This window comes from Anguilla anguilla, chromosome 5 (assembly GCF_013347855.1).
Source record: "Anguilla anguilla isolate fAngAng1 chromosome 5, fAngAng1.pri, whole genome shotgun sequence".
Taxonomy (NCBI): Eukaryota; Metazoa; Chordata; class Actinopteri; order Anguilliformes; family Anguillidae; genus Anguilla; species Anguilla anguilla.
This window is the reverse complement of record NC_049205.1, coordinates 24,160,137-24,167,546: the sequence shown is the minus strand read 5'-3', so window position 1 is coordinate 24,167,546 and position 7,410 is coordinate 24,160,137.

Here is a 7,410-nt window from a genome sequence, read left to right as displayed (position 1 = left end):
GGGCTATTGTTAGCATACCTTGGGCAGTGTTAGCATAGTGGCTGGAAGTGGCCTGCTTTGTTAAAATTCATAACACTCACAATAAAACTGAGAGTCTTTCAAGAGATTTTTGATATTTCCTAATGTGAGAATTTCAAATACTGTTGTGTATGAGTTCATAGGTGGCTCAGTATTTTGTTATGTTTGATGCACCAGTTTACCATGAAGCTAGAGGAATATTATTTTATTGTGATCTTATTGTACATAATGTAGGACATTAGTATCTCTGTTATGTCCCAGTGTTTCTTGTGCTTTGTTGCTATCACTTTTATTTTTTTAATTACCAGTTTCTAACTGGAGGACAGACTTTTAGACAAGTGGACCATCTTGTGTGGGTTATATCTACCTGCCTGGTGAGATCTTTCAACCTGCACTGAACCTGTACATATGCTTAGAACTCCTTTAGGACAGATAGATCTAACTCACTGCTTTGCTGCGTAATAAACGCTTTCTTGCATTTTATATATCACTTTGTGCTTAATTGAGTCTTCTTTCAGGTAGTTGTTATTGTTGAGGTGGCTTTGTGCATATAATAGAGCAAACCTGCTTCTAGTGAGTTTTGGGGTGTAACAATCTCTAAAGGGTATACTTATCACTTAGGGCATGGAAAATATTCAAATTTACTGTGTGCTAATATGTGCTAGATGAACATAAAATTTCTCTTGGAATGATAAATAGTGACATGTGGGAAAAAATAATTCAGTTAACATGTATTTATTGAATAAAAAACCAAAGTAAAACCTTTTTTTCTTCAATTTCTTCCTACAATAACACACAAAAAAATAGTTTTACTTAGAAATAATCTTAGACACGACTTTCCTCAAAATAGCCTCATTACAATTAAACAAATTGTTGGAAGTCCATCCAACTGTTTTACTTACAGATGAGGGATGGGAGATGGGAGATGAGGGATGGGAGGTAGTTAAATTGAGTAAAATCTTATCTACCTAAAGTTTTTTTAAATCGCGGTAGCCTAATACCATTGCCCGTAGTATAAGTGAAACAGGCACTAACGCTGCAAGATATATGGCAAAGAAGATAATATTAGGCTTAGATGTGTGGGGCCAAGTAAACATATTGCGGCAAGGTTATTCCCCATGAGAAATTGCAAAGAGCTTAAGATTACCAAGTGCAGTGTTCAGTACACACTCAGAAGAGTCAACACTCAGGAGGGTCCAGTTGATAGGCAGTAATGTTAACAGGAGAAGATCAGGCAGTGGACCAATATCTTAAAAGAAACCAGTTCCCCTGACTACAGTGAAATGGCAACTATGATATGCTGGTCTAAAACGATGTGCATCTGCCTTTTCACAATCTTTTTGGTCCAGTCTTGATAGTGCTTGGATCATTGGAGTCTTTTCTTCTTGTTAACAGCACATAGCAAGGGCCTTCTTGCAGATACATAATACCCTGAGTGCTGCACCCTCTTGTTATGTCCAAGCGCTGAAATTTTCAATTTAATATGGCCAACAATATTTCACTGTTCATTCAGGTCTAAAATCCATCCCCACCCTCTGTGTGTCTTCAAATTAACACCTTGGCTGTGTTCAAACCTGCATACTCTCCATACTTAGCATACTAACTGTGATGTAAAAAGAGAATATAGCGTGTTTCTAGTGCATTGCATGTTAAGTTTGAATAGGCAAAACAATGTATACTACATTAGCAAAATTGCAACCAAGCATACAGAACGATCAAGAGACTCCCCATAATACATTGCAGCTGTGTGTCTATCATCTGAGCAACCAATAATATTGTAGCTGTGCAGGCCACCCCTATGATGCTGTTGACCCCAACCTCTTGAGTGTGGGTGTCACCCCTCCTTCTCCAGTCTGTGTGTGTCTTTGTCAGTCACGTACAGTTACATGTTTATATTTCATTGTCAGGGCAGAAGTAAGTAGGGATATAGAGGAGGGATTTATTAGGATTAAGGGAGAAGGACGACCTTTTTTGGGGAAAGTGTGTTGTTTTATGATAATGGAGAGTTCAAAACCAGAAGTTTTGACGTCTGTTGAGTAATTGACACCTCCCTACCCATTTACATTAGCCTATAAAATGAGAGGCAATAGGCTTGCTGTGTGCAGTGTGAGTGATAATTGGCCATATAATAAACCCTGATAGCACACATTTGGCCGACATTGGCCCAGTATCTAAATTTTGGTTCTCCCTGCAAAGGTCGAGAGCTGAATTGGCACTGCTGTGTCCTAATGCATTAACGTGCCTGCCACTTATGCCTTGTGTACACAACTTTTAAAATCCTTACAAAGTCCATGGACAGCATGTCACACTGTCTTTCCTAAAAATCGCTGGTATTTTCATCCTAGAAGCGCTCACACTACATGACTTACAAGACTGGTAACACAGGGGGTAACACACACAGGGGGTAACACAGGGGGTAACACACTGGTAACACACACTACACGATTCATGATCGTAATAAACTAGATATCAGTGTTCTGTGTTGTCGCTAGAAGTATGTTCAGCACATGTGGGATCTTAGCCTGCACAACAAAAATGAAAAACGACAATCGGCAGCAGATAGCGGCGGCACTTGTCTGTGTGTGAATGTGTGTGGAAACGCTTAAAAAAAAGAATCTGGACAAGAAGATGATTGGCAAGATGGGGACAACACAATCTGTCCCTCCTTCAAAGAGAATAGGAGGTAAAATTATAGCAACAAGGGCGTAGGAGTGAGTTTGACATTGGGGGGTGGACACATTTGCTACTATGAATCAAAGCCCACCCCACCCCCTAAAATATTAGGTAGCTATAGGCTGATTCCACTGTAGCTATGGCAGTAAGTGGCGTGGTACAACATTTGTGGAATCACAATAAACAGCAAGTAAATAAACAAAATGCATCAATATCTGTACTTCTGTTTATTATTAGACAAGGTCATTAAAAGGTCAATTTGCAACCTAAACATGGTACTACATGGTACATGGTACTGATCTCTGTTGCCAGAAAACTTGGAAATGATCAGTGCAATGTCTGGGTTATATACAACCCAAAATAGTATGTTGCTATTGGAATTGGGAAAAGTAAAAGTGTACAAGCCCCCCGGGTAGGTAAGGGCAGAGAGGAGGGTGGCGCTCTATAAGGCAAAGTGTCTTCACCCTCTTCAGGGGGTGAGGGAGATGGGGGGGTGAGCTTTAGGCATGGCCTATGACCTAGGCTAGAAAGCAAATATATTTTTTTCTCCTGTCATTTACAGCCACAAATTCCTTGCAAATTGACTTCTTGTCCAACAAGTCAAGTTTATCCTGATGGATATGACAGACAGCGGCATGGTTAAGTCTGTTTTGAGTCATTGTAGAGCATGCGGAGGGCACTAAAACTTCTCTCTGCCTCAGAGGATGAAACGGGGACTACCAAAAGCAACCTGACCAGGGTTTCCACTTGCCCAAATAATCCACGTACCTCTACAGACAATCCACGAATGATCCCTACAGCTTCTGCACTGTTACTAAATGAGTAGTTCAATCAGAACATAGAATGCTGCACTGAAAGTGACTCTCTGTATTTATCAATGACTGTAGCATCAATCTCTCCAAGAAGTGTCTCTTCCAATTTTTGCATAGTCAGCAAACCATCTTGGTTAAACAGCTCAGTGAACTGTGCATCTACAGTCTAGAACTACAGTCTACAGTCTAGGACTTTAAGGAATTCCACTCTGTAGTGGTCCTTTGCAGATTTAGGCTGATGTGCTTCAGCTCCTCCAGTGAAGGCCATTGGGGGTGGTCTGCTCTGTGGAGTTGTAATGGGCTTAACACCTAACGACTGAACCATGGCCGTCGCCTCTTCAAACAGAGTTCTGAAGCTTGCTTCATTTCTTTTGGCCTTGAGTGAGGTCCTGACAACTTCAACAGCAGCCTTCATGCCAGCAACTGTTTCAGATCTCTTCTGAAAAGAGATGTTCAGGCATTCAAGCTCACAAACCACTGGTGAGAAAAGCATCAGACCCAACACTGTTTTGCCTTTACGAAACTTCCCTAGCAAGCCATTAGCAGTAGATGCTGTGTTTGAGGCACCGGAAGCCATCTCCTCCAAGCTAGTTAGCACTGACCCATACTTTGATAAAACATTTGTGATGGCTTTGTTCCGTACTGTCCATCTTGTTGGACAAAGCAGTTTTATTGTGGTATAAGATGTATTCTCTGCCTGTGCAATCGCTGCTTGAATTGCTTTAAACTTCCCTGACTGAGATAATAGGACTCCTAACTGGTGGACCAAATCCAAAGAGTCTCTGATCAAAACAGAGGCTAAGCAAGCTTTCTGTTGTCATGGTTCTGGGGTGCAGTGGCCTTGTGCTGCCACTAGAAGGCACCCGGCATCTGGGAATTTCTTAATTTGTTCCAGGTGTCTGATTCCCTATTATTTTCCCTTATTATTCTTTCACGAATTGTGTTCGTGGGTGATTCTGTGTCCTCTTTTAAGGCGTTCAGTCTCTTAGCGCAGCGAGCGCATTCTGATGCCTTAAGGTATTTGTACTTTTATTTTGAGCTTGTGTGAGCCGTTGGGTATTGGGACGTTGTCCCTGGTATTGTATTTTGTTTGTGTCTTTCTGAGCAGCCTCTCAGGTTTTTTCTTTTCGCTGAGTAATTTTGCTACTCAGTTGTCTTTATTTTTTTAAGACCAGTTTTGGGCTTGGTACCAGAGCTTCGCCTCTGTACCGCTGGTCCCTTTCTTTTTCGCCCTGGTTTTCACGGGTAGTTTTTGGTTTCGCGAGCCAGTTTTACGGCTGGACAAGGTTGTCCTTCGGAGTCGTTTTTTTACTCCGTGTTTTCTTTTGGTTTATGATCCTGTGTGTGCGGGAGTTGCTCTCCCAAGGATCTTATTTTTGTGTTTTAATTTCTGGTGTTCCCTTTCCTTTGTCCTTCGGGACTTTGTGGTTAATGCTTCCTGTAGCGTTAGCTTTTCGTTCCCCTGTATTAGTCGCTTCTGGTTCTCCGACACCCCCCCCCACCCAGTACACAGAAGCCTTATGGAGATACCAGCGACCGATATTGTTGTGGAAATGGACGCTAATACTCTTGAGAGGGCGGTAGCCGCCCAGCAAGCGACCATTTCTAACCATGGACAGGGGTTACAGCTGCTCCAGGCACAGCAGGCAACTACGGCTGAGCAGCAGGCACTGATCTTCCGTAGACAGGAAGAGATGCTGGAGCGAATGAGTAGACAACAGGAGGTATTAATAGGGCTCGCAGACAGCTTTCGCCGGTTGGCGAGCGAGTCCCGCTCCCCGACGGCGCCAGTACTGTCACCAGTGGCACAAGCACTGTCATCTACCACACTCCCCCAACCAGTTTTACCGAATGCTAGGGAGCCTAAATTACAGCTTCCGTTGCGCTACAGCGGGGAGGCAGGAAAGTGCAGAGGCTTCCTGTCTCAATGCCAAATTTTTTTTTCACAACCCTCCCGTTTTACTACAGAGGATGCTCGGGTGGTGTTCATTTTATCACTACTTACCGGGACTGCTCTGGCGTGGGCTGATCCTTTAATTTGCGCACAGGCACCGGTGATGAACAATTCCCAGCTACTGATGCTCGAGATGGCCCAGGTCTTTGACTATGACATCTCGGGCAGGGAGGCGGCTACCCGGTTGACCCGGATCAAGCAGGGAGGCCAAAGTGTGACTGAGTTTTCGATCAATTTTCGGACATTGGCAGGGGAGACGGGGTGGGCAGAGGAACCGCTCATGACCCTGTTTATAAACGCTCTGTCAGACCCACTCTGGAACCACCAGTAAGTTTGGGGTCACTGATTTCTACAGCGATCCGCATAGACAACCGGGTAAGGGAACAGCAAACAGCACCTGGTTAAGAATTGCCTGAAGTTGACAGCAAAAGACCAGTCTCACTAGTGGAGCGGAAGCCACCAGTGAGACATAATAAAGTTACAGACTTTCGCACCTTTTTATCTGTGGAACTGGCATGGAGAGGGGCTGTAGTCCAGGCGGAAGCCTTTTTAGATTCTGGGGCGGTTGATAATTTTATCGATCGCAGGTGGGCTAAGAACCTGAATCTGCCAGTCCGTTCCATGTCTCATCCCCAATCCCTCATAGCACTTGACGGCCGCCCGTTGGGCACTGGTACGGTGAGGCAGGTGACTGAGTTGGTTTCGATGCGTATTCCATTCCGGGGGCACGCGGAGCGTACCCACTGGTATTAGGACATTCGTGGCTGGTGGAACATCAACCCCATATTAATTGGGGGAACAAGATGAATCCTATCGCGCAGTGGGGGTCTCGGTGTGATGACCACTGTCAGCAGGTGCGCTCTCCTTCCTCCTCTCCTCTCAATGAAACCGATACGGGGTCTGAGTTGGACGAGGAGGAGGCAGGGTCAGGTCTCACTCCGGGGTTATTTCCTGCGGTCTCTGAGGAGCCAGAGGAGAGTCTAGCTTGGGATTCGGTTTGTGATTGGAATCCTCCTGCAGACGAGTGGGATGGTAGTTTGAATTCAGACCTAGAGGAGGAATTTTTATCCCAGTATCCCGGTGGTGGGGATGAGGCGCAAATGTTAGGAGCGGTTTCCTTTCCTCTTCCTCCCAATGTGCTGGAGGATTACAGACAATTAGCGGAGGGATTTAGCAAGCAAAGGGCCACCACACTGCCGCCACACCGACCATATGACTGCGCTATAGACCTCTATCCGGGTACTGTGCCTCCTAGGGGTTCGCTTTATTCACTGTCCATTCCCGAGGGCGAGGCTATGAAAAAATACATTAAAGAAGCATTAGCTAGTGGGTTCATTAGACCCTTGACCTCGCCGGCAGGGGCCGGATTCTTTTTTGTAGGAAAACAAGACGGTAGCGTGAGACTGTGTATTGATTACAGAGGTCTCAATAATATAACGATAAAGAATCGGTACCCGTTGCCCCTTATGAATTCGGCATTTGAGCGCCTCCAATCGGCAGCTGTGTTCACCAAACTCGACCTCCGTAATGCGTACAATCTGGTGCGCATAAGGGAAGGCGATGAATGGAAGACAGCTTTTAATACTCACACTGGCCATTATGAGTATTTAGTGATGCCGTTTGGCCTCACTAACGCCCCTTCTGTTTTCCAGGCGTTCGTTAATGATGTGCTCAGGGAGATGCTGGAGAAGTTCGTGTTTGTCTACCTGGATGCCATCTTAATCTTCTCCAGAAATCTCTCTGAGCACATCAAACATGTCAAACAGGTACTAGCCAAACTCCTAGAGGCTCACCTGTTTGTGAAGGCAGAAAAATGCGTGTTTCACGCAGACTCTGTCTCGTTTCTGGGGTTTATTGCGTCTGCAGGAAAGATCCAAATGGACCCGGATAAGGTTTCTGCGGTCAAGAATTGGCCAACCCCTGATTCAGTAAAGCAAGTCCAACGATTTTTAG